This window comes from Vombatus ursinus, unplaced genomic scaffold (assembly GCF_900497805.2).
Source record: "Vombatus ursinus unplaced genomic scaffold, bare-nosed wombat genome assembly UNPS02003292.1, whole genome shotgun sequence".
Lineage (NCBI taxonomy): Eukaryota > Metazoa > Chordata > Mammalia > Diprotodontia > Vombatidae > Vombatus > Vombatus ursinus.
Genome location: NW_020943070.1, coordinates 11,445,442 through 11,472,662, shown reverse-complemented (window position 1 = coordinate 11,472,662; position 27,221 = coordinate 11,445,442). Strand labels below are relative to the sequence as shown.

The 27,221-nt window shown below is 44.0% G+C and overlaps 1 protein-coding gene across 3 annotated transcripts in view; it reads left to right on the top strand.

Annotated features, from left to right (window-relative positions):
* Positions 1–27,221, top strand: part of CHST11 (carbohydrate sulfotransferase 11) — a 308,589-nt gene that overhangs the window by 276,186 nt on the left and 5,182 nt on the right. The gene's annotated exons all lie outside the window — the stretch shown is intronic.

The window sequence follows — 27,221 nt, the reverse complement described above, 5'->3', positions numbered from 1 at the left end:
TCCTCTCTCTCCCTCTTATTGTCTCTGTCTCTCTCTGTCTCTGTCTTACTGTCTTTCTTTCTCTCTGACTCTCTCTCCCATGACTTTTTAAAATCCCCTCTCTGTGGACTTTGTTGAACACTCAGCTTGTGTCTATGCTCAGAGCAGTATGGGGCACGCTCCCCTTACCTGCCCAGAACTAGAAGGAGAAATCTCTGGACCCTAATCCTCCCTAATACCTTAATTCCTGGGTGGCTTGGAGCAAGTCACTTTATTTCCTTTATGAAATGAAGAAAACAAAATACTTGAGGGCTAGAGAGATTTGGATAGCTATGTAGTGACAGGAAAGGAGGACAGAGTCCTGGACTGGGGGAGTTGGGAAGCCTGGGCTCTGCAATATTAGGTTCAGGGGTTTTCCACATAAGTTAAAGGAAGATGGCAGATGGTCATAGTTCATTTTATTTTGTATCTCTTGGGTTTTTTTTAAATCAGTGACTTCCCAATTTACCTCCCTGCCCCAACCTTCCTGGTAATGAAGAAAAACAGCTCAGTGAAGCTGGGCAGAAAAACAACCAGAAATTGGTTCATTTCCAAATTCATGGAAGTCTCAATCCCTGGATTCCACAATGGAGCAGGACGAGGTCTTGCCTGGATGTCTAGTGACCCACATTGTCCAAAGTCCTGACATTGCAGTTCATCGGCTACTGTGGTATTGATCAAGCCTCTGCCCCTTCTCTGGGCCTCAGTTTTCTCATCTGTAAGATGAGGAGGCTGACCTTGGCAGTCTAAGATTCCTCCCAGCTCTTCTGATCTACTATGATATTTAAAGAACTGGTCATCATATTAGCATATAAAGTGCTATATATATATATATATAAAATCATCATATTATATATAATATTACATATTATAATATATAATATAATCATCATATTAGCATATAAAGTGCTTTACAAATATCTCATTTAACATTCACAATGAGCCTCTAAGTTTATTATTACAATTATTATTATTTTTATTAATGCAATTATTATCTCTATTTTATTGATGAAGAAACTGAGGCCCACAGAGGTTAAGTAACATACTCAGGGCCACACAGCCAGTAAGTATCTGAGGCAAGATTTAAACTAGAGTCTTCTGACTCTGTATCCACTGAGCCAGCCGGCCACCTCCCCAGAATAATCCCCAGTAAAGAGTAACCATGACATTGGGTCTGGTTTCAGAACTTGGCCCAGGGTTTTATCCATTGCACCACCTACCTGCCTACTGTGATTTTATCAGGGTAAAGAACTCCCAGTGAGGAAGTCTCATAGCCGAGACTCACAGCCTTTGAGAGGTGCTTGAGTGACCAAGAGATATGGTGATTAGCTCAAGGTCACATAGCCAGTATGTATCAGAGACAGGACTGACTCCTGGGCCAGCTACTGAGTCACTGTGTGGACACACACGCACACACAAACACATACTTATATGTACACATACATGCATGTATGTATACATACATGTATGTTAATCATGATACCTCCTATTACAACCTATCACAATTATACCTCACATTTCCATAGTCAGTGTTTACAAAACCCCTTTCCTTCCAAGAACCATCTGAAATAGAAAAGGCAAATGTTATTGTCTCCATTTTAAGATGAGGAAACTGAGGCTCAAGAAAGTGACTTGCTTAGGATCATACAGCTAAATGAGATTTGGAGCCAAGACCTGTGGGCTCTTTCCAGGGCCCTACACTGAGAGCCGGCAGGCCATTAAGCAAAGTGCTCTGTGAAAAAGCAAGGAATGCATTTCCTGTTAAGCTGAGGAACCCAAGGCCCTATTCTATGAGGCCATAAGGGTTTGGACAAGCAGTGAGACATCAACGAAGAAGAAGTGGTTTGTTTCAGGACCTTATTAGAAAACAGCCCCTCCTACGTTTTTGACCATCCACCCAAAAGCTGGTGTTTGGTGGGTTTAGTCCTGTTTTTTGTAGTTACCATTTAGATAGGAAGCACCCCCTTCAACAATGGAGGGGTCCATGGCAAAGGAGAGGGTAGGTGAGAAACATTCACGGAGCATTGGAGAGGGTGTGGGGAGCAGCCACCAGAAAGTGGTCCCAGCCTGAGGAGTCCGTCCGATGCTCCTGTCAGCATGCCCTAGATACACACACAAAATCAACAACTGATTTTTCCTAAGGAGCTTGTAATTGGAGGCTAGAACACCTCACCAGAGAGAGAGGCCTGGGTTTGGCTTCTCTTCATACAGGACATTAGAGACTAGTGATGGACGATTTCCATGAGGCAGGCTGAGCCAAGCTCCATGATGTCAGGCCACCAGGGAGAGGTTCCAGGGGAGCCGGCCCATTCTTTAACAGCCTTCTCCCCTGAAAGTTCAGGTTATCCCATGGACACCTGGCACAAAGCCTGGTTGTTTTCTAGGGATGACCAACCAAGTTCTGGAACGGGAATTCAGTAAAGAGAAAAACAGACTGCGTTTGGAATCAAGACCAGCTTCGATACTAACCGGCTATGTGACTCTGGGCAAGTTATCGCCTCGATGGGACTCAGTTTCCTCATCTGTCAAAGAGGCACCATAACACTTGATCAATTTCCTTCACAGGATGGTTGTAAGAAAATGCTTTCACAGGATCCCAGCTCTAGAACTGGAAGGGGCCTTAGGGGTCTTCAATTTTACAGAAGAGGAAACTGAGTCGCAGAGAAGTGACACGATTTGTCCACCGTCACACAGCTGCTAAGTGTCTGAGTTGAGATGCAAACCCAGGTCTTCCTGACTCCAGGTTCTAGATTCTATTAGTCTGCTTTGCAAACGTCAAAGGATTATCTGGGATGAAGTAGTGAGGAATCTCTAGTATATGGATTGTACTGAATGGCAGCTGACATCCTTTCCCTCTCTCAAATCCAAAAAATCAACAATATGTAAATGTCCGTTGTTATTTACATACATACTTAGAGGCATGCATGTATATATGCATGTATACACACGTGCATATATTGTGTGTATGTAAATATACATGCACGTATGTGCATATGTGTATGTGTGTTTGATTTTCCCCTAATAGAATGTAAGCTTACTGAAGGCAGCACTTTGTCCTTTGTATTCCCAGCACCCAAGACAGTGCCTGCTGAGAGACACTTAATAGATGCTTGTGGATTGTTTAATTAATGATAGGTACTTAATTAATGGGTACTTTAATAATAAGTACTTAATGTTTATTTAATTGAATAATCCTTTACTTTGCCCTTCACCTTACAAAGAGTAGCAGCACAGGACAGATAACTTGAAAGGCAGACTAGGGTTTGAATTGTGCCTCTGACATTTATGATCAAGTCATTTCCCTACTCTGGACGTCGGTTTCTCAGACTCTGAATCCTGTGCTTTTCTCCCCCCCACTACCACATTGCTTCGGAGGATCCCAGTTCAAATCCTGATTCTGCCATTTCTCTCTGTAAAATGAGGAAGTTGGACCAGCTGGCTTCTCAAGTCCTTTCCAACTCTAGGTCGATGACCCGGTGAATCTTCTGAGAGTACAGTCTGTCTCTGTGGAAATGACTGTGACCTAATAGGAGAGGATGAGTTGTGCCGGAAGAATTGACTTGAGAGGCAGAGGACCTTGGTAATGGGCCTTTGTCCAGGAAGTTTTATCAAGAGCAGAAAAGCCAAGGTGATTCATTTAGCTACTTGAATTTTTTTTTTAAAAGATTTGACCTCCTAGAAAGTTTCTCATTCTCCAAATCTTTCCGAAAGTCAGCTGTCAAGAAGGTGCCAAAATGATCACTAATAATGAAATAACCCTCATCTAGACGTAGTGGAAATTTTTTAAAGTTCTTTTCTGGTATGAAGGGAGTGGACTCTAGCTTTTTACAGAATTCTGGGAAGGGAACCTTGATATCACACTCACCAACTCCCAACGCTGCCTGGTTCGGTGGTTCCTTTTGAAATAACGAGTCATTCATTCATTCAGCAAGCATTTATTAATTACCCACTGTGCACCAAGCACTGGAGATGCAAAGGCAAAAGGAAAATAATTCCTGCCCTCTGGGATGGAGAAGGCTTTGGGTTGTGCTTATTAGGAGTTACTCAGCAAGTTTGGGGCAGGGACTCTGTTTTTGTTGGACACCATGTCCTGAAGAGTCATGCCAGGGAGACCAGAAATTGGATGTGCTCAGATACACAAATGAAACTCTTGGGCTTCTGTGTGCGCACACACATACACACACACACATAGATCCTCAATCCTCAGTTTCTCCTTCTGTCCACATCTTCTTCCCCCATCGTATCTCCAAGGATGGAACTACCTTGGACTCAGAATAATTCCTGTAACAAGCAGTGGAGGCTGTTTATCTGAGCAGAGAAAGAACGCTCTTGGAGAAGGAATTAGCATGGGGTACTTGTGGAAGGGATGCTGGTAGATTTCAGGTCAGAGGGTCTGGGTTCAAATCCTGGTTCTGTCATTTGCTCCCCTTGTCACCTAGCTTCTGAACCTCTCTGGCGTCATTTGCTTTATAAAAATAAAGGAATTATAGAGCACCAGCCCTGGAGTCAGGAGGACCCGAGTTCAAATCCAGCCTCAGACACATAACACTTACTAGTCATGTGACTCTGGGCAAGTCACTTAACCCGGACTGCCTCGTTAAAAAAATAAAATAAAGGAATTAGACTTGATGGCCCCTAAGGTCCCTTCCAACTCTAAATCTACAAATTCTAAGCCAGATTTTGGATCATTGGTTTAATGGAAAGGGCAGTAGACTTGGAATAAGCAAGACTCAAATTTGAAGCCTGTCTTGGACACTTAACAGTGTGATCCTAAACAAGTCATTTCACCAAGCTGTGCTTCAGGGGTTGGATTAGAGGTCTATGAATTTATAATTTAGAGTTCAGAGGTCATCTCGTCCAACCCCCTTATTTTACTGACACAGGAGGAAACCAGAGTCCACAAAGGTTCAATTCGACTTCCTGCCCAGAGTTGCCCAGGTTGGCTCAATATGTGGAAAAGCCCCCCCACCGGTCAGTGCAGTCCAACAATGGAACAGGGTTGCCTGAAAATCTGGAGTGAGTGTGGGGGTAGAAGGTATGTGTTACCCTTTAACCACATATGTTTTCTACTCTAATATTATCCTAATTATATTATTGTATTATATATAATTCTATATATTATATTATGAATACTGATATATAATATATAATTCTATATATTATATACTGATATATATTATTATACCTAATATTATCCTCCAATATTATGCCCGTTCTCCCCTATCCTCTCTCCCCATGGACTCTGTGTATTGTAGGAGGAGTATGGAAGGAATGATCTGTACCAACTGTTTCCATCCTACCAACTGAGTAAATATGTTTTCTGAAAAGTTTTAAAAAGAAAATGGTAGCAAGTTTCCTGCCACTGGAGGTATTCAAGTGGGAAACAAAATGAGTGCCAGTTGGAGAAGCTGTGAATGATCAGACTCATACTTTGAGTAGAGGGTAGAGCAAATGACCTCTCAATAACTAGTACTGAGTTTGAAGTGAAAAGACTTGGGTTCAAATCTCATTGCTATTTCTTTCTGCCATTGTGACCTCTTGAATAAGTCTCCACACCTTTAGGGACTTCAATTTCCTCCAATAAAATAAATAAGGCATAGAATAGACGCTCTCTATTGTAGCTCTAAGTTCTATCAAAAGACAGAGAACAGGAGGGGAGAAAATACTTTTTAAAATGCTAGAGATTAGTCTGATTTTGAAAGTTTTTGCAAGATCCTATGCCTTTAAAAAATTTAATATAATGCTTCACATTTACAAGTGGCCTTTTAACTGAGAGGGCCAACTTCTTTTGCAGACAGGATTGAATTACATCATATTCCTCTTTCCCTGTTCCAAATTAAGAAGTAGAGGAATGGGGAGGTCATAGTGGCACACAAGACCCTGTCCCGTGAAAAACCAAAGCTGTAGACATTTAGTCAGATCTTTTTATTGGGGCAAAAGTGGGGAATATCTCTGCCTTGAACTGAACTCCAGTGCCCAATGTTTTTTTTTTTCAAATTACTAGAGGTAGACACAAAACAAAGGGAAAAGCAAAGCAGGGTGGAGGGGTAAAGGGGAGAATTTTGAAGGACCAGTTGAAGGGAGGTGGGTGGTGTTGTAGGAAAAGTAGTGGATGAGATAGTGAGTGGGGGAGAGAGATAGAGACAAAAACAGAGAGGGGAGAGAGGAGGAGATAGAAGGGAGAGAGAGAGAAAAAAAAGAGGGAAGCAGAGAGGAGAGAGGACAGAGATAGAAAGAGAAACTATATATATATATATATAATATATGTATATATATATATAATATATGTATATATATATATATGAAAGAAAGAAAGAGGAGGGAGAGAGGGGGAGGGAAGGAGGAAGGGGGAGAGAGAAAGAGAGGGAGAAGGAGAAAAGAAACTAATCCAGGCATGTCAGAGAGGATGCTGGGTTGGAGGGATGCCCACAGCATTATTTCACGGTCCTGCTCCTAGGATGCCCAGGAAACCCCTGGTGGTTGGAGGGGTCATTTTGCCCAGCATTATGGAGCCTCATGGGACTAGCTAACCTGGAGAGATACCCTCAGCCTAATTGGCACTGGCAGATGAGGATGCCTAATGGCAGGAAAGCCTCTGTGACAGTATCTCGAAGTCCAGGCATAGAGTTTCCCTGGGACTCTCTTTATCTTCTTCAGGTGAGACAGACACGTATCTAACATGATGCAGCACAACTCGGAGCCAGGCTAGAGCTCTGCTAGCTGGCATCAGGCCTTTACCAAAGACGGTTGCCCAGCATCCACTCTGTCTCCAGCCATCATGGCAGGAGGCCTGCCCGATGGGGGATTGCCTCCAAGATAAGTGGTAGCCTCATTACACAAGGCTGCATCCACTTTCCATCCTCTGGGAGATGTGGCCATTTAATGGGAGGAGATGAGGATACCATTTAATGGGGTCTGGCCCTGAAAGGCTCATTAGTCAAGGCGGCAGGACGCAGCTCATGCCCATGGGGATGCCCTGGTTCAATGATGTTGTTGTCCAAAAGTCAGCTTAGGTCAGCACCCCCAAGCTACCCCCTGCCGCGAACTCGCCTCTATGTACAGATTGGAAGGAACATTCTGGAGTAGAGAAAGCATTAGACCTGGGTTCACCTTCCACCTCTGACAATTATAACAATAATAACTAGCATTTATTTATGAATGTTCTCATCCTTATCCTCACAACCACCCTGGGAAGTAGGTGCTATTATTACCCCCATTTTACAGAGGGGGAAAATGAAGCCAGCCGCAATTAAGCAACTTGTCCAGATTCACAGTTTGGAAGTGTCTGAGGGAGACAAGATTTGAACTCGGGACTTTCTGGTTCAGGTTTCATCGCTCTCTTCTCTGCACCAACTAGCTGTAACTGAGGGCACACCACTTAACTCTTCCGTGAAATGAGGGGAGGGAATTAGCCTTTGAGGCCCCTTCTAGCCCTAGGCTTGTGATCCTAAAATCCTAGTCTGTGAAAAAGGCCTTGTTGGAGACTAGTTGTTTCACTAGAGCTTGGAGAAATAATTGTTGTTTTTCAGTCATGCCCGGCTCTTCATGACCCCATTTGGGGTTTTCTTGGCAGAGATCCTGGACTGGTTTGCCATTTCCTTCTCCAGCTCATTTTACAGATGAGGAAACTGAGGCAAACAGGGTTAAGTGACTTGCCCAGGGTCACACAGCTAGTTAGTATCTGAGGCTGGATTTGAACTCAGGTCCTCCTGACTCCAGGTCCAGTGCTCTACCCACTAGATATAAAGCATTCACAAAATATCATCCCCATTTTACACAGGACAGGCCCAACGTCACAGTTTACAAGTGTCCGTTGGCTATTCACCATATTATTTTGAATATTTTGCAGGGCTGGTAACATCACTGGGAATGAATTAGAGGATGGTGGTCAGGTTTGAGATAAAAATGGAAATTATAAGCTCCCTCTCACCCCAAATCCCCAATCTTAAAAAAAAAAAAAAAGCCGAGTCTTCTTTTTTGTGAGAGTTCATCGTGAAAGGTATGCTGATGGTGCCTCCGACCACAGGTGCTGGGAAGTTTCTCCCCTGAAATTTGACTTTCCCAAGGTCACACAGGTTTAGTCTGGCAGAGGCAGCATTTGAACCTGGGTCCTCCGAGTCTAAATAGAGCCTTCTTTTCACTGCACCCTGCTCTCTCATGGGGCTAATAATTCTTATACTCCCTATCTCTGGGGATGCTATTGGAAAAAGCGCCTTACAAGCTTCCTAGAAATGTGAGCTACAGTGGTATCTGTTTCTATTATTTCAGGGCTAAGGCCATAATTCGAAAGTGGCATGATGGGAGACTTTGTCTTAACCCTCCCTTCCCCGTATTTGCTTTGCTGATCTGTCTCTTAGATGTCAGACGCACTGATAGAGGCAGTTCCAGCAGCTTCTCAGACAAACACCTTAGGCCAGAAGTAAGGCACGTCCCCTCCCTATTACCCATCCAGCTGGTGGTATCCACTCAACTAAGCATGGCAGGGGCCCTGGGTACCAGCTGTGGGATGAGCTAACCAGCTGTGGCTGTCCTCTCACTGCGGAGGCAGACAAGAGATCCAAGTGTTATTAAGACCTAAGATGCAGCAGATGTTTTATATCCACCCCAAAGTGGCAATCTGGTCTCCATGTTCGTCCCCACCTTCCTGAAGCAGCCTTGCGTTCCTCTGGCTTACATTTGCGCCCCTCTCCCTTCATCTCATGCTGAAGAAATGGGCCCAGATAAAAGCTGTCTCTCATACACACACCCCAACTCTACTGCCCCCCAAAAAGGCTTTCCAGCTCTGATGAGCCAGGAAATGTATCTAAGAGGTGCCCAATGACAAGACAGACTGAACCAATCATCTCCCTGAGAAATAAGTACAGATCCAAGGGCTAACTCTTTCCCAGTAATTAAAACAGTATAACCCAGTCCATAGAGAACCAAAGACCACATGAGGACATCCTCAGAGACTGAATTAGCCCTGAGTCAGGCAGGGTCATTAACGATTTTCTAGTGGTAAGAATTGAGAAATAATACTGGGCTCTTTGTGGTTGAGGATAAGAATGAATGGAGCATCTTCTTCTCGCTGGGGAGGACCAGGCATTCACATGTCTGCTCAGCTGGGCAGGAGAGCTGTGCCCATGGTGATGTTCTCTGAGGTCAATGAGCCTAGGACAAATTCCCCTCCCCTTCCTCAACCCATCTGTGACTTAAAAGAGGAGTCTTAAGTTAAATAACTCCCTCGTGTCACATGTAGGAGTAGGAAAGGCAGGATCTGAACCTAGGTCTTCCCAACTCCCAGACCAGTACTTCCTCAGCTGGACTGGACCATCCCTTATGTCCCAGTTCTGGAATGGAGTCTTTAGTTCAGCTGTCCACCTGGCTCTTTAAGCAAATGGTTACTCCTTGAGTAAATGATCAATCAAGCAACCAACAAGCATTTATTAAGTGCCTACCGTCTACCAGACACTGTGCTAGCTAGGTGCTAAAAATATTAAAAGGAGTGGGGGAAAGCTTCTCCCCTCAAGGAGCTTCTACTGGGAGATACAACATTTATCTAAGTAAATGGGTATTTACTGATTAGTTGGAAGATAACCTTGGAGGGAAGGTCAATCAAAAGCATGTATTTAAGTACTTGGGTGCCAGGCACTGTGCTAAGTGACAGGGATACAAGAAGAAGCAAGAGACAGTCCCTACCCTCCAGAAGTTCATAATCTGAGGCAGCTAGGTGGCACTGTAGTGGATCGAGTCAAGAGAACGTGAGTTCAAATCTGGCCTTAGACACTTAGTAGCTGGGTGACCCTGGGCAAGTCACTTAACCCCAATTGAAGAAGAAGATGATGAAGAAGAAAAAGATGAAGAAGAAGATGATGATGATGATAATAATCTAATGGGGGAGATAACAAGCAAAAAAATATGTACAAACAAGGTGTGCACAGGATAAATAGGAAATAATTAAGAGGGGGAAGGCTCTGGAATTCAGAGATGCTAACGCTCCTCCGCTCTTACCTGGACTCTTGCAGGGTGGCTATCAGGGTCCTGTGGTTTAGCTCCAAGTTTGAGTGAGGAGGGTGGAGAGTGAATGGAGGAAGTTATTGGGGAGACACCTGGTGTTAGCAGAGGCCTCTTGGAATGCTGACAGACCAACTGCAGTAGGCACGTCTCCCTTGCTGGACACCCTTTGGATCAGCCACCAGCGACCCCTGGGATGGGCCACGTGGAGGTCTCTCCCTGCGCCAGCGGTCCCGGAAACAAATGGGAAGAGAGAAGGGACGGGGCTGGCTTCCAGCAGGGCTGGTCGGTTGCATGGCACCTGGCAGAACTGGGCTGCCAAAAAGAGAGGAAGGACAGGGGGCTGGTTGTTCCCTCCGGGCAGGGGAGAAGGAGAGGGACTCTGGGGGATTCAGCATTTCTGAGCTGCTTTCCAAACAAGCTGAAATGCAATTTTTTTTTTTTAAAGAAACAGGTCTAGATAAGGGTCAGCATTTTATCATAGACCATCCCATCACAAAAGAGTCAGAATGTTGAAAGTAGGACAGTTATTCCAAGATCAAATACAAATTCATCTGTTATTTAAAGCTCTTTACAACCTGCCCCTTCCTGTCTTTGCAGTTGAATATTCTGACTTTGAGTCAATCCCCGGACTTCTTTGGGCTTCAGTTTTCCCACCTGTAAAAGGAAGGGGTTAGTCTAAATGCTCTCTAAGGTCCCTTTCAGGTCTAAATGTATGATCATTTAGGGGGAAAATTAATAATAGTAGTTAACATTTATATAGTGCTTAAGAGCACTGTAGTGCTAAGTGCTTTACAAATATTATCTTAATTGATCCTCACAGCAATCCTGGGAAGTAGGTGCCATTATTATCCCCATTTTACAGAGGAGGAAACTGAGGCAAACAGCAGTTAAGTGACTTGCCCAGGATCACACAGCTGGTGTCTGAGACTGGATTTGGACTCTGTTCTTTCTAACTCCAGATCCAGCCTTCTGCCCCCTCAATGCTTTACTCAGTCACTTAAGCTTTTCAGGGTCCGTTTCCTTGTCTTTAAAAGGAGAGGGTTGGACTCAGCTGTCAATACATATTCTTATTATACTCTTAAGTCACTTAAGTGCTGTGGGCCTTGGTTTCCTCATTTGTATAATAATAAAGTTGGGCTTGGTAAGTTTTCTTCCAGCTCTCCCTCTGACTGGTCCAGCTTGAACCATCTCCTTAAGGGTCCCCAGAGCCCTTAGGACTTCTCCATTATCCCCTCAACTCTTCTACTTCTTTTGGGAAAAGTACCTCAATCTAGTTTGAGGAGCTGACGTGCCCTTGGGGGACAGCATCAGAGCACTTCTATGGCTAATTGCATTTCTACACCTGTCTAGTGATAATTATGTGACGAACCAAGATTTTGTAATTACAAGTCAGACTGTATTAATTGGGGTGCTCTCACATTGCTACTCACTTCTTACTCCCTCTACCCCTCTCCACGCTCTGTAATTACTGGAACTGGCCCTTAGCAAATTGGTGATACTAGCAACAATATTCTTGGGGTCCCTCCCACTGCTCCTAGCAGCCCTTGGGCTATGCCTGACTGCCTGGACCCTACCCCTTTTGGAAACTTCGATGCATTGGAAAAAATCTTAGAGACCATCTAGTCCAGATGGTCTTCAGAAGGCCACAGGTTCCCCATCCCTGGACTATCTGACCTCCTCAAATGATGGAGGAGGAAACTGAGGCCCAGAGATGGGAAATATATGCTCAGGAAATTAGGTCCCTTGGTGGAAGACTTTGTTTTCTTGGATTCAATCATAATTAAACAAGTAAAAATCATGGTGTCAGCTACCAGAACTTCCCTGCCACAGCTGAGGAAAATAATAATTGGTTCATAAGAAAAAGAGATGAACTTTACCTTTAGCCAATATACTTATGCCTGTGTGGCTTCTTTCCTTCACACAGAGAACTCAGGGAAGGAAAGCTGTTGTCCTCTCTGGTAGAGGGGGATTTCTTTCACAGGACATAGATTTGTGCTGCTTATCAGAGACAGATTTAACCCCTCAATGACCCAGTAAGCTCTTTAAGGCCAAGCCATAAATGAGTTATTGATCTGCATTGGTGGAGGGAGTTTCCATACCGGGACATCCAGGGAAGCTAGGTGGAGTATGACAGACGAGGAAGAGGAAGAGGAGAGAGAAGACAACCCATTCTGGTATCTCTTCTCTACAAACCTTTTTACTATCAATGTGTTTCCTTGACAAAACCTGTTCCTCTTGGGAAAATCCCTGGCACCAGAATCAGAGAACACGGGATTCAAAACCTTTCTCTATGACCTTGGGCAAGTCCCTAGACCTCTGTTTACTTGTCTGTCAAAGGAAGAGGTTGCCTCTGATATTTCTTCCTCCAATTCTAAGTCTAGGATAGTGTGAATAGCCAACATTTATGTAGCATTGTAAGGATGGTCAGGTTGATATATGTGATCTTATTTGATATTCATGAATTTCATGAAAGACAGCCAAGGCCCTTGTCCCATCTCTTTCCCCGTGTGCTTTCTTCCTCTCTCCCATTACCATCCCTCCCCATCCCCCAAAGAGCCATGCTGGGCAAACAATAGAAACTCCAGGGCTCCGATTGAGTGAAGGGCTGAGTAACTGATTTCAGGGAGGAGAGCAGCCGCTGCCCTGCTGGGCAGGAAAGAGGAGAGCTGAGAAGGCCCAGTTCTCCTTTCCCTCCTGCAGGCCATTACCAAGACCCAGAGGCAGCGGGAGAGCTGCAGAGAAAACCATCAGCCTTGGTTACCAAGGAACCGCGCCAGAGGCCCTGAATTAGACGTTGTTCAGAAATGTGGAATTTCAATCCATCAGCCAGTCTGCACTGGGTACCTATTTCCACTGATTTAAACAGTCACAGAATTGGAGAGGTGGAAGAGACCGAGACCTCTAGTCTAGTCTAACCCATACAGCAAAGGAATGCTCGCTTTAGCACAACCAAGAAGTGGTCATCTGGGTTCTTCTTGAAGACCTCCAAAGAGAAGGAATAACCACCACCGAGTCAATCAATTAATAAAAAATTATTAAGCACCTACTACGTGCCAGACATTAATACTCAGGGATGATGTAAGTACAGAATATGAGCTGAGCTGGCCTCCCTGCCTCCTCAGTTCCCTGTCCCCAGATCCATTGGGAACTACCACAACGGTGAAAGTACCATACACAGAAACCAATTATTTTCTCTACAGAGGTTTTAGCGTGTCCCACCCCAGCCCAGCCCTTGATACTAGTAGGGGTACAAGTACAAAGAATGAAATAATTTCTACTTAGGAGCTTACGGAGGCATCCTGTTCTATTTTTAGACAGCTTTAATTATGTAAAATGGTTTTTTTCCTTTGACATCCAGCCTAAATTACCCCTGGTTCTGCCCCTTGGGGCCAATGTAGCTGGATCCTTAGAGTATATAGAGCGCAGTAGAGTATGAGAATGTAGGAAGGGGCTAGATTGTGGATGGAAATTGAATGCCAAATGGAGGAGTATATATTTGATCCTCTAGGTAATAGGGAGCTGTGTTAGGTGGAGAGGAGATGTACCCAAGAGATGGTGTGAAGGTAGCTAAGACTCGTCAGCAGACTGGAAATGTGGAGTGTGTGTGAGGGAAGGCGTAGGGACGATGCTGAGCTTGGGGGACTGGAAGGATGGTGACACCCTTGACAACAAGAAGGAAGTTTGGGAGAGAGGAGAGTTTTAGGGGAAAGATGAGTTCTGCTCTGGATGTGTTGAGTTTGAGGCATCTGCCTTTGAAGGTGTCCGAGAGGCAATTGCATATCTGAACCTGCAGCTTAGAAGAGAGACGAGGGCTTGATTATAGATCTGTATAGACAAAAATGTTACCCAATGAGATCCTCAAACAAGGTGATGTAGAGGGAGAAGAAAAGAGGGCCCGGCCCGAAATCTTTAGAGACGTCTACAGTTAATGAGTGCGACCTAGACTGGGAAAGAACAGTCCATTCATTAGGAGAACTGGGAGAGAGGATTGCTACAGTAACGCAGAGATAGAGACAACAGGCAGAATCCACATTCTCTGGGAGTTTACATTCTAAGGAGAGAAACAATGCCTATGGGAAGATACCTTTACTATATGAAGGATGGAATTAGAAAGGAGAACAATAGTCCGGATGAGAAAAGCCTAGGTTCTGAATTAGTATAATGGAAATGGAAAAGAGAGGAGAGAGATTTCCGAGACAGAATCTATAAAACTTGGCATTTTGGGTAACAAAGAAAAATATGAGTTGTCTCAGGACCCTGCCTGAGTCATGCACTTCTAACTGGACAATGTCAGTTGGACCTGAGAATTGAGAGGAAGAGAGATGTGTGTCATCTCTCCCTTTCGATCGTAAGCTCCTTGAGGGCAGAGACTGTCTTTTTATTAATTGTACCCTCAACACCTAGCATAGTGCCTGGCCCAAAGTAGGCACTTAATAAATGTTTGGATTGGAGATAAAGGCCAAAATTAGAAAAATAGGAGAATCTGAATGGGGGTGCAATCAATTCTCTTTCTGGGCTTTTTTTGGGGTTCTGTATCTGTAATATGAAGAGGCCGGGGAGGGAATCATACTTATTCTGTGGCCATATTCATTTATTAAGTATTTTTTAAAGCACCGTCTATGTTCCACATATAGTGTGAGGTCTAGGAAATGCAAAGATTTATGGCAAAAAAATGTAAGTCCCTGACTTCAAGGAATTTGCATTCTAGAAGCAGAAGCAACAGGTAGAAGTGAGGTTTGTGGCAAGGAAAAGCATCTTAACAATTAGAGCTTCTGGACAGCCTTTCAGAGACACTCCCCTCCCCCGCCCTATCACCTATCTTCAAACAACCCTTTGTCTATATGATAGAGAGGTCTCAATTTCAAGTTTGGGTTGGACTAGTTGGGATATGTAGCTAACTCATTTATCATAGATTGGGGTGTGTGAACCCATCTAGTTGAATCCTTTCCATTTGAACATGAGGAAACTGAGGTACAAGGTGGTTAAGTTATTGATGAAGGTAGTGGTAGAGGGCATGCCCTCTGACTCTTATGATTTGAAGTTCTGTGCCCAGGTGAGATAGAGGAGATAGAGCACTGGGCCTGAAGTCAGGGGGACTCATCTTCATGAGTTTAAATCTGGCCTTAGACACTTACTTGCTGTGTGACCCTGGGCAAGTCACTTTAACCTGTTTGCCTCAATTTCTTCATCTGTAAAATGAGCTGGAGAAGGAAATGGCAAAACCACTCCAGTATCTTTGCCAAGAAAACCTCAAATGGGGACATGAAGAGTCAGAAACGACTGAAGAAAGAGACTAGGGGAGCTCCAGATTTCCCCTTTCTGCCCTCCCTCCCATTTAGTCTACGTTCTCTCCCCAGCTCCGCCATAACATACTTCTTTTCATCGGAAGTAAGCTATGTTGGTGCTGCCCTCCAGTTCTATTGATGAACAGGGATGGGGGTAGATTTCCTTGGGGATTTCGTTCTGGAAAGGCAAGGTCATTTTGCCTTTCCCCTACAGTGATTGATCACGGCACTTAGAAGATTAGCCAGCGTTCAGCTCAGCTCCTTCGTCCTCTCCTGGTCAGAGCAAATCAGAGACTTCCCAACAATTCCATTAGCCTTCATCTACTTTTCATTGTCCTCCTTCCTGCTTGGGGAGGTGATAAATTGGAAAATCTATTCCTATTAGAGCTATTTGGCAGGCTTCTCTGGATTCTGACCCTGCTCTCCATCAAGCCATTTGTCCTTAGGAAACATACGCATAAAAATGGGGTTAAGTTGTAGGTTGGGTCCACTTGGCCAAGCTGCAAAGATGAGGCAAAGGACAGAAGTCAGAGGAGAGGGGTCCAAATCATCACCAATTACTTACTGCCCAAGGGAGTGTTGGCCAAGTGGCTTAGCCTTTTCAGGCCTCGGTTTCCTCATCTCTATAATGGGGTGGTCATACTACAGCCAACGCTGTTTATACTACTGTACCAAGCTGCCTCATGTCACAATTTTGCTGAGCCTTGGTTTGCTCATCTATGAAATGGGGATAATACTAGTAGTCTCTACCTCCCAGAGCTCCTGTGAGGTTCAAAAGAAGGCTTGTTCTATTTAGTTATGGGGGCAGAAATACATAATGGGTGGAAGTCACAGAAAAGCATAAGGACTTGGATAAGGAAAATCTCCCTAAGAATGGGAGCTAACCAAAGTAGCATGGGTAGGGGTCCCTCGTCAGAGCTATTCATGTAAAAGCTGAAGGAGCATTGTCTCTCAATAAGTCAGGATTGGATTGGATTGCCGCTTCTTAACCTGGGATTGTCTGAGCTTGTTTTATAAATACTTTAATGACATTGTTTCAGGAGAATCGCTTTTGTTTGTTATCGATGAATTTGATTTTAGGCATTGAAAAGCATTTTTCTGAGAAAGGATCTCTAACACAAAATTAGGTTAGATGGTCCCTGTGGTTCCTTCAGTCTCAGAGATTCTGTCATTCTGAAAGCATGAGATAATATATAGAAAGTTCTTTGTTGAAAATCGTAGGGAGCTATATAAATGTCAGCCATTATTCATGGTCTGGCTGGGTCATTCCGGGTCCTGGTACATTTTTTCCTTGTCTACGTTTCCCAGCCCTGGCTCTGCCCTCCCAGGTTGGAGGTCTCGGCTTCCTCTTTGTACAAGGCAGCCCAAGCTTCTCACAAAGCCCGTCCCAGACTAGCCCGCACAAGTCCGTCTCCTTCATCCCAAGGCTAATGCTTCCTAAAGATTTGTGAACCTTTCTTACTCAATGGGGAACAGAATTATCCTCCTTTCAGTAAACAGGCGCTGTGCTTTAGTTTGATCTGGACTGGAGTCAGTGGGTTTAATTACAGATTCCAACTTGTCATTTGTTCGCAATTGTTAGAGACAGCTAAGTAGTACAGCTGGACCTAGAGTCAAGAAGACTTGAGTTCAAATCCAGCCTCAGACACTTACTAGCTGTGTGACCCTGGGCAAGTCACTTAACCTCTGTCTGCCTCAGTTTCCTCATCTGGAAAGTGGGGATAATAATAGCCCCTACCTCCCAGGCTTGTTGCAAGCATCAGATGGAGATAATATTTGTAGAGCACCTAGCCTAGTGCCTGGCACATAGCAGGCATTATATAAATGCTAGCTATTATTATTAGATACTATTACCAGTGGAGAAGAGGCAGGGAGGTGAACCCCTCCTGCCTTGTTGACCACTCCAAAGTTAAAAGGTGAATTCTTTCCCCAGAAAGGGATCTCAGAAGCCATCACTCCTATCCCCCTTCCTTTTGCCTATGAAGAAACTGAGGTGTAGAGAGATTAAGTGACGTGTGGTCAGTAGCAGAGCTGGACCATGAATCCCAGACTTCTAACTTTAGATCTTGCATTTGCTTCTCGCATCTGCTTCCGTCCCAATTGCAGGTGGCTTCGTATACAAGCAGGTTTCAAGCCATAAGGAAAAGGAAGCAAATCAAGAGAGCAAATGAAATCATTAAGTCCTTCCTCATCCCCCACCCCCCACCCAGCTCCGAGCAATCCAGACTTGCTTTTCATCATGGAGTTCTGTTTCCTGGCATTTCATCCATAATGGGAATGAAAGGGGAAACAGCCTACTTCTCCTTAGTTTAAGGTCCTTCATTGCATGCACCACAGGGCCTGTTTTGGTTTAAAAGAAACTGGTTTTCTTTCTCTCTTAAAAAAAAACCCAACTTAGTAAAGTTTTAAAAGACCTTTTCAAACAGTCCCTAAATTTGGTATTTAAACTCATTCTTGTTGTCTTTTAAAGAAGACAAATTAAAAATAGATGTCTGAAGAAGGAAGGAAAAAAAAGAGGGGGGGTGGGGGCTCAAGCAGCACCCCAGAGCCTGTAAGCCATGTTTGAGTTTTTTCTAAAGCCAACCCTTGTCAAACATAATTGATATGTACGAGAGATCAAAAGAAGATGGGGGAGAAAGGATCCTGAAGTGTTTTGCCAGCAGATGGCAAACCTGTTATTCCAGGGGTAACATGTTCTGTAATTAAGGAAATATGTGAATTGGAGAAAGATGCTAGATTAGAGTAATTTCCTCACATTGTAGAGTATTAATAATATCTGGGCACATTCAGGGTCTGGGAGCTGAGACTGAAAAGGAAAGACGATGGAATGCACTTGGGGGCAGGAGGTAGCCCACTACTGATGGGTTTCCTTTTAAGAGATTTCTGATGACTCTGAAAAGCTCCCAAAATCCTAGGTGCACCAGACCCTTGGAGGTTTATATGCCCGACTCATTCACACTGGCCAGAGCCAAAGTGGCCAGCCCTCTAGCCAATGGGAATGGAGTATTGTGAAAATTGACTCTCTTCATTTTTTGCTCTCTCCATTACCAATGCAAAGGTAAGATGGAGCTGACTTTATCCTAGGGTGCAAATGTGGAGGACCCTCAGTGGGTCTCCAGTCCACTGCTGCACCATCAAGTACCATGAACCAAACCAGTATCATTTTCCCCTTCCTATCATTCCTCCACTGTCCTGTAGCCAGTGGTCTCCTAAGTGAGCACCATAACTTAATGCCAAGAAGCATTCTTTGGTCAGACTCCAAGGCATTGTGGGATCACCCATTCAGATAGGAGGAAGATGAGTTGTATCCCATCCATCCTTCACTTCAATAGCCAATCATGGGGCTTGTTCCTAGCACCCCTCACACACTCCTCTACTCAACCACCCCCCAACTTCCCCTCCTCCCCAATTCTGACCCAGGCACCAGCCCCTCAGGGCACTCATAACCCAAACTAACTGCTCTCTGCTATCTAGGACTAGCACACTACTGTCATCCTTATTCTTGATGATTCCCTTGGTATCATCCTGGCCACCTCACTCTCTCCCCATATCTCAGCAGCTGCCAGATCTCATTGTTTCCCCCTTCTCCACATCCCTTTAACATCCATCCCCTTTTCTCCATTCACATGCCATCACCACCTCTCACCTGGTCTATTGCAATAGCCTTCTAATCTGTCTCCTTGCCTCAAATCTTTCCTCTTCCAACACACTTGCCTGATTTTAAATGCAGGTCCAACCATATCATTCCCCTACCCAATAAACTCCAATAACTCCTATTGACTCTGGGATAAGACATTATTTCATCTTTTTTCCATTTTCATATTTCATAATGTACATAATTATCAGGATTGCAGAACAGGCATAGAATTTATAAATAAATACATCCTCACTGGGGCTGAGGGCACCATGACCTTTTTACTGATAGGATGGCAGATTCCAAAAAGTTTAGAGACCACTACTGCAGGCAGCTGGAGATGGGGGTAAATGTCTTCTGAGAAGCCTCTACTATTTACTACCTGTGTGATTTCAGACAGAGATGACCTTCTTCTTCTCTCCAGGCCCTCAGTATCCTATTCTGTAAAATGAGGGAGGATAGAGTAGATATCCTTGAAGGTTCCTTCCAAGTCTGATCTTATGATCCTAGAATATCTGTGTCCTATTTGTTGTTTGTCCTTCATTCTCAAAGAAGACCATGACATCATGGAGGTGATGCCACGACTTGCCAGTGAATTGGATTTAAGTGAGGCAGGGCCGTGCAAGGTCAACTGCCTCACTTTGTCCTTCAGAGGCATCTGGGTCTAATGGCAAGACATAGATCAGGATGACTGGAGATGGCCCCCGTGCCCTATTTAGTTTGAAAGAGATGGAGATTGGACTTGTGATTTCACTGGTGTAGACAGCTGGGTGGTCCAGTGGATAGAGTGCTGGAACTGGAGTCAAGAAAACCTGAGTTCAAATCCAGCCTCAGATAGTAGCTGTGTGACCGTGGGGAGGTCACTTAAACCACTGTCTGCCTCAGTTTCCTCATCTGTAAAATGGGGATAATAAGAGCACAGGGTTGCTGGGAGAATTAAATGAGATAATGTTTGTAAAGCATTTTGAAAACCTTAAAATGCTAGCTCTTACTATTATTTTTCACAGATGCTCCTATGGAGCCAAAACAAAACCTCTCCCTCCTCCTAACAGTGATTTACTGCTTTGAGGTAGAGTTATGGGATGATGGCATTTCAGGTAGCCAGGCTTTTGGAAATGGCAGCCCTGGGCTGAGAACAGTCTCCTCAAAGCAGGAAGTGAGGCATCTGAGAGGCTGGAAAGAGAGCCCCACGTTCACATCCTGGATCATTCCACTGCCGAGTTGTGAACCTTGGCAAATTACCTCTCAGAGTCCTCTGTTTCTTTATCTATAGAATGGGGGTGATGTAGACTAATGATCTCTGAGGTCCCCCCAGCTCTAAATCCAATGAACTAAATTAATTCTCAGGTTTAAGTTGAAGAACAAAAGGAAGGAAACAAGCATTTATTAAGCACCTACTGTGTGCTGGGCACCGTGCTAAACACTTTATAAGTATCTCATTTGACCCTCACAACCACCCTGGGAGGTAGGCGCTATTATTATCCCCATTTTATAGTTCAGCAAATGGAGCCACAAGGAGGGAAAGTGGTTTGCTTAGGGTCACACAGCTAGTAAGTATCTGAGACTGATTTTGAACTCGCAGACCCAGCTATCTATCTACTGTGCCTTCTAGCAGACCCAGCAAAAAATAATATTCCAATCTTCCACATTCTGGTAACCTGTTGTCCATTTCTAGCTCACAGTGGTATTCATTCATTATTGCAGTAGGCATTAGTGTGTGTGTGGGGGGAATAGGGACAGGGAAGCAGTATGTAGACTTCCCAGTGCTTACAACATCTGGTTCTTGCCAAGGAAGAATCTCAACAGCTCACAGCACAGATCCCCCTCTCTGAAATGTCGTTGCTGTTATCACTTTTGAGCACCACATACTATCTCAGGGGAAACCTTGAAATCCTCTGAATATTCTTAAAACAAAATTAATTTCAATTCACTGTGGCTTATCAAGTTCAAATATGTCACACACCACTCCGTCTTAGCACAGTGCCTAGCCCATAGCAGGTGCTATATACATGCTTATTCCTTCCTCTTCCCCTCAGTGTCAGGATGAAAACACTCGTTGGGAAAGCAGGACCAATGACCATCATTGCATAGAGAACAATGCAAAACAGAAGAGTGTGTGGTTAAATGCCAAATTGTGTGCTACAAACTCAAACCAATTCAACCGGAATGTGTTAAGTACCTACTATGTGCAAGACACAGAACTGGAGAGATATCAAGGTTTAATAAATCTCTTGGTTCTTGCCCTCCAGAAACTTGTAATCTTTTGGTGGGGCAAGGGGAGTGGAGAACGTGCACATCCATAGATGTAAAACACTTTTGCAAACCTTAGAGCCCTATAGAAATGTTATTTATTATTATTATTTTTAATAAATTTAACAAAAGGCTTATCCTTGGGAATGGAGAGGTCGGAGCTAAAGTGGTAAGGGAAAAGCTTCATGGGTGAGACAGAATTTGTTGTGGGCAGGATTTAGATATGTGAAAGGGCATTCCAGGCAGGGAACACAGCATGGGCAAAGGCTTAGAGGCCAGAACTGGTGAGGAATATGTAAAAGTGACTAAGGAGACAGGTGGAGCTGGTAGTTATATAGAATGTAAACTCCTTGAGAAGTTTCATTCCTTGTTTGGGTAGTCCCAATACCCAGGATAGCTCTTGGCTCATATTGGGTGATTAATAAATTGGTGGTCGATTGATAACAGTGCTTTAAGGTTTGCCCAGTATTTTTTGTACGTGACCTCATTTGATCCTTACAACAGCTCTGTGAGGTCAGTGCCATTATCACCCCTCATTTTACAGATAGGGAAACTGAGTCTCAGAGAGGTGAAGGGACTTGCCCAGGGTCACACAGCCCATAAGGGTCTAGGGCAGAATATGAACCCAGGTCTTCCTGATGCTAAGCCCAATGCCCTCCCCACTATATTCTATGTATGAGAAGTCAGGTTTGGAGGGGGGGGGTAAAGATTCTAATAACACTCCACTTATTGAAACAGTTCTCACCACAAATATGTCAGTTATTACACCCACTGATAACTCTTCACTTGGCATTGGATAGAGCACCGGGCCTGAAGTCAGCTAGACTCCTCTTCCTGAGTTCAAACCCAGCGTCAGATACTTACTAGCTGTGTGACCCTGGGCAAGTCACTTAACCCTGTTTGCCTCAGTTTCTTCATCTGTAAAAAGGAGAATGAATGATAATACCTGTAGTAGTCCTCTAGAGAGAATTTTAGTGAGTGTCAGATGAGATCAGCTGTATTCAGCAGTCTTTAAAGTTCTGTGCAAATTTTAGTGACTATAACTATTACTGCTGTTATTACTAAGGACTGCTATTCAGTCATGGAGCTGAAATGCCAGTGTCCTTTCCTTCTGCAGGCCTTGAGTGCCCTGACTCTAGCCTGCACTATATTACCATCCTGCATCTTCCCAGAGGCCACTAGTATGCTCCTTTCTGGCCTATCTTCCACGGCTGTATTTTGTGATAAATTAGGCCCGATCATGGACCAAATTAGGAAGCAGGGCAAGGATATTTCAGGACTCCTGCCCTGCATTTAGTAATCCTGAAGATGATCCAACTGTCCAGATGGCCCATTCACACCCATCCCACCCTTCTTTTTGGCTGCTTTTCTCTTGGGTCGAGAGGGCTTGGATCGGGCTGGGGAAGGGCAGGCTCCAGCCTTTGGCTACTCAGCTACCACCAGATAGACAAGAAACAAAGAGGCGAGAAGGTTCTACCCCGCACCACACAGAACAGGCTGCCAGGGAACAGGTTGGGTTTTAGGTCATTTTGACAAGGTCCTAACACATTTGGAAGCCATGATTGGCCAATCCACATGGAAACTTTGACCTGCTCAATTTGTGACAAATCTGGGCAGATTTATCCCACCATGACTAGTATACACTTAAATGTTTGTTGAGTGACTGAGTAATTTCCATTTTACAGATAAAAAAACAGTCTCACAAAAGTGAGATGACCCACCCAGGGCCACAGAGCTAATGGGTGTGTCGGAGGCCAAATTCTAATCCAGTCTCAGTCTGTGACTGGGTCCAGACCCATTTTCTTGCCCTTCCCTGAATTAGAGCGTAATGTGGCTCACCACTTATTTCTAACTTTTGGACTCAGTAAAAACCACACATCCTGCGAATGAGTTATTACCGATTTTGAGCAGGGCCGAAATTAATGAGGCTTTGCTCTCTGGGAAGGGAATGAATTTCGTGACTTGTTTACTGGCGTATTTGAGAAGAACTCAGACAGAGTTTTGGCAATTTTCTGCCCACTGTAGTATGGCCTGCAGTAGCTATGACTTACAGACATCCTCCTTACCTAGTGCCTGCTAGCGACCCTCTGCACAGAGACACTACTCAGTCGTAGCAGACTGGGTAGAGTGCTAGAGTCAGGAAGACTTGGGTTTAAATCCCACCTCTCACATCCACCCACTGTGAGCTCATTAGCAAATCTGAGCCTTCCTTTCCTCATCTGTAAGGTGGCATGCAGAATACCTGTATATCACAAGCTTGCTCTAAGAGCCAAAGAAGGGAATGCATAGAGAGTACATTGCAAGGTTTAAAAATACTCTCCTGATGCCTGTGAACTGTGCTCTGCCTTTATACTGCCAATGCCTGGCATACAATTGATACTTTAGTAAATGCTTGACCTTAGGGAGGGACTCATTCGATTTTCTGTCTCTATATTTCCAGCACTTAGCATAATGCCTTGGAAATTTTTGGTTGGGGGTGGGGGGTGGGGTCCAGACCATAACATCATGGGTGTGGGAAACTCCTTCTGTTGAGAGAGAGAGAGAGTATACTAGAGACCTGAAAGCTTAAGGGATTTTTCAGGCTAACATAACCAAGAAACCCAAGTCTTTAAGACTCCAGGGTTCTCTTTTTGAGGAAACTGAGACTAAGAGAGGATAAATGACTTGCTGAAAGTGAGAGATAGGAGAGGAGAAAGATAACAAAGAAGAGAGAAGATAGGAAAGGAAAGAGAAGGGGAGAGAGTGATAAAAGAAGAAAAATGGGAGGGAAGGAAGGGGAAGACAAGAAAGATAAGAGAGGGAGAGAGACAGAGAGGAGAAAGAGAGAGAAGGGACAGACAGAAAGAAGAAAGAGAAAGAAGAGGTAAGGAAGAGAGGAGAGGAAAGAATGGAGAAAGATAGAAGAAAGGGGATAGAGGAGATATGGGAGGGAGGGAGAGAGATACAAGAGGAGAGAGAGAAATGGGGAAGGTGAGAGAGATGGGAGAGAAGAGAGGGAGAGAGATACTAGAAGAGTAAAGGAGATAAAGGGGGCAAAAAGAGATAGAAGAGAGGAGAGGAAGGGGAGAGACAGATTTCAAATCCAGGACTCTTCTCAATCTAAGACAGTGCACTTTCCTCCATACCACCTAAGGTCCTCCAATATGAATTTCCTCTCTGCCCCACCCTCTCTATGCTGCTCCCTTCCTCTAATACTTTCCAGGGCCCTCCATATCAAAACAAAGTAGACATTTCTGCCTATAGCTTCAAAGACTTTCCACTACCTGGTTCCGAGGATCCTCACTAGCCCCATCTCTTCCCCTTCTACTTTAAGGTAATAGCTGCGCTAGATGACTCTCCTTTCCCTCTTCTTGTCCTAACATCTTTCTCTGTGTCTTTAAGCCTGCCGTTTCTCCCTGCCTGGAATAAATGCCCTCCCCAACCTAATAATCATCATAACCGATGATAACAGCGAATCCATGTATATATCACCGTAAGGTTGGCAAAGCCCCTGCCCAGTCCCTCACCATTGCCCTGGGAGGTGGGTACTATGAATTAACCTGATTTTACTGATGAGAAAACAACCTCACGGAAGCTAAGTGACTTGCTCAGGGTCACACAACTAGTAAGTGTCTAAGGAAGATTTGAACCCAGGTCTTCCTAACCCCAGGTACAATACCCTTTTCCCTTCCCTCATCTATTGGAGTCCCTCCCTTCCTTCAAGCTCCAAGTCAGATGCCCCCTCTAACATTTGCTTATTGAACTGAATGGAAAACACCTACTATATGCCAGGCATTGCCCTAGCTACTGGAGCTACAAGAGTGGCACAGTCCCTTCCCCAAGGGAGCTTACACTCAGTTCCCTGAAACCTTTCTCATCCTTTCTTCCCTCCTCCTAATTCTCTTAGCACCTTCCCTGGATATCCCCTTTTACACTCATCCTGGCAACACAGTTAATCTGTTTTCTTGTTCTTCTCTGAATTAGAGTATAAGCCCCTGGAAAGCAGGACCAGCCCTGGACCTAGTACAGTCTCGCACACAAGATTTGAAGCATTAGCAAATGAATTTGGATTAAAAATCAAAGGCAGTTTAGTACTGGGGAAGATTATACACTCTTCACTTCAACATAGGCCAGTCTCTGAATATCCAAGAAGACTTTCTGGTAACCATCCTCTCCCCTCTCCAGAAATGAAATGTGACTGATTATGCTCCTTGGGGAAACATCCCGATTGGCTGCAGGCTTAGTTTTACCTGTGAGGCCAGGGAGAAGAGGTGATTGAAAACACATATGGGATTGAGAGTGAGCCAGTCAGGCCAGTCATGACTTTCAAACTCTATGGACATTGGATCAAGATGGATCTGACCAAGCCCTTGAATAAGGTTCTGACCATGTCATTGCCCTCCTCAAATATCCTCAATGGCTCCCACCAACCTTTCCTGTCTTTTTCATGTAAATTATTACTACTTTTTATCAACTCTCCATTCCAATCAAACTGGTCTTGTTGCCCCCTGTACACGACACTGTATGTCCCACGGCTGGACCTTTTCATAAATGGTCCCCTGTCACCTCTACCACACAAAATCCAACTTTTCCTGTGTCTCCCAGTTACTATCACTATCTTCCTCTCAAAATTACTTTGTAGATAATGTTTTACTGATTTTCTTGAAGATATTTTGTATCTCCTTAGTAGAGTATAAAGTTTCTTCAGAGTAGGGATGCTTCATTATTTTGTCTTTGAATCCCCAGCACTAAAGATAAAGAGATAGAAACTGGACCTATGAATTCAGTGGCATTTGATAAGCAAACTCCCCCCACCAATGCAGATTGGCACTTTCTCTATACTATATAGTCTTAGACACTTGCCCAGGGTCACACAGCTGGTATGTGTCAGGGGCGGGATTGTTTAAACTGTCTGAATTAATGACTATGAGCAGAATCGCAACTCAAGACTGAGATCTCAGGCATACAAGTTGTGTAGAAAAATGTGACCTCTTTCCCTAGAAGTTGGTCCAAACCCAGAAGCCCCAATCAGAGCCTAAACAATATTATAGCGGAGAACATAACAGATTCGAACTGGAAGACACCTTGGAGGTAATGTGTTCAAACACCCCCCTCCTCGTTATTGATGCAGAAAGGGAAGTGTGACCCCGAGCAAGTCACTTGACCCCAATTGTCTTTAAAAAAAAAAAAAGAAAGAAAGAGAAGCAATTTGCCCAAAGTCACATGGTAAAGCAGAGATTAGAACCTTCTTCTCTTGAGTCTGGGTCTGATGCTCTATGTCTCAACCTGTGTGCTTGAGAAAGGAAATTCAATTCAACAAGCATGTATTAAGTATCAATTATTTACCAGGTACTATGCTAGGCACTGGAAAGACAAAGACAGATAAACCCATCCCTGACCTTAAGGAGTTTACATTCTACTGGTGGAAGACAGTCTGTGTGTGTATACATATATGTGTGTGTGTGTGTATGTGTGTATATATATGTATGATTATACATATACATAATCTGTTGCACATATTTTATGTAACTTCAAAATATATACAAAGTAAATACAATTTAATTTCAGGGCAGGAGAGATGCTTACAATGAGATGAACCTTCAAAGGAGCTAGAAATTCCAAGAGGTAGAAATGAACAGGAAGGGCATTCTAGGCTGTGAGGACAGGCTGTGCATGTGTGCAGAGTTAAGAGAAGCAGCATCATGTTAGAGGAGCAGTGAGGAGGGCCGTTTGGCTGCAATGCAGAGTACATGAGGGGTAGTCATGAAATAAATCTGCTAAGATGAGTTAGAACCAGACTGTGAAAGGCTTTTTTTTTTTTTAAATGCCAAAACAGAGGAATTTGTGTTTTATTCTAAAGGCATTAGGGGGCCACTAAAACATCAATTGGGTTTGTTGATGATTGTTGAAGAAGATGATTGTAATTAATCAGATCAGAATTGGTAATCAAAATCATGATTAATCATAATTGAAAAGTTTTTTTTAGAAAGAAACTATCAATTTGTGAACTACATGCACAATGGATGACTGATAGAGGGGAGAGCTTGGAGGCACAGACA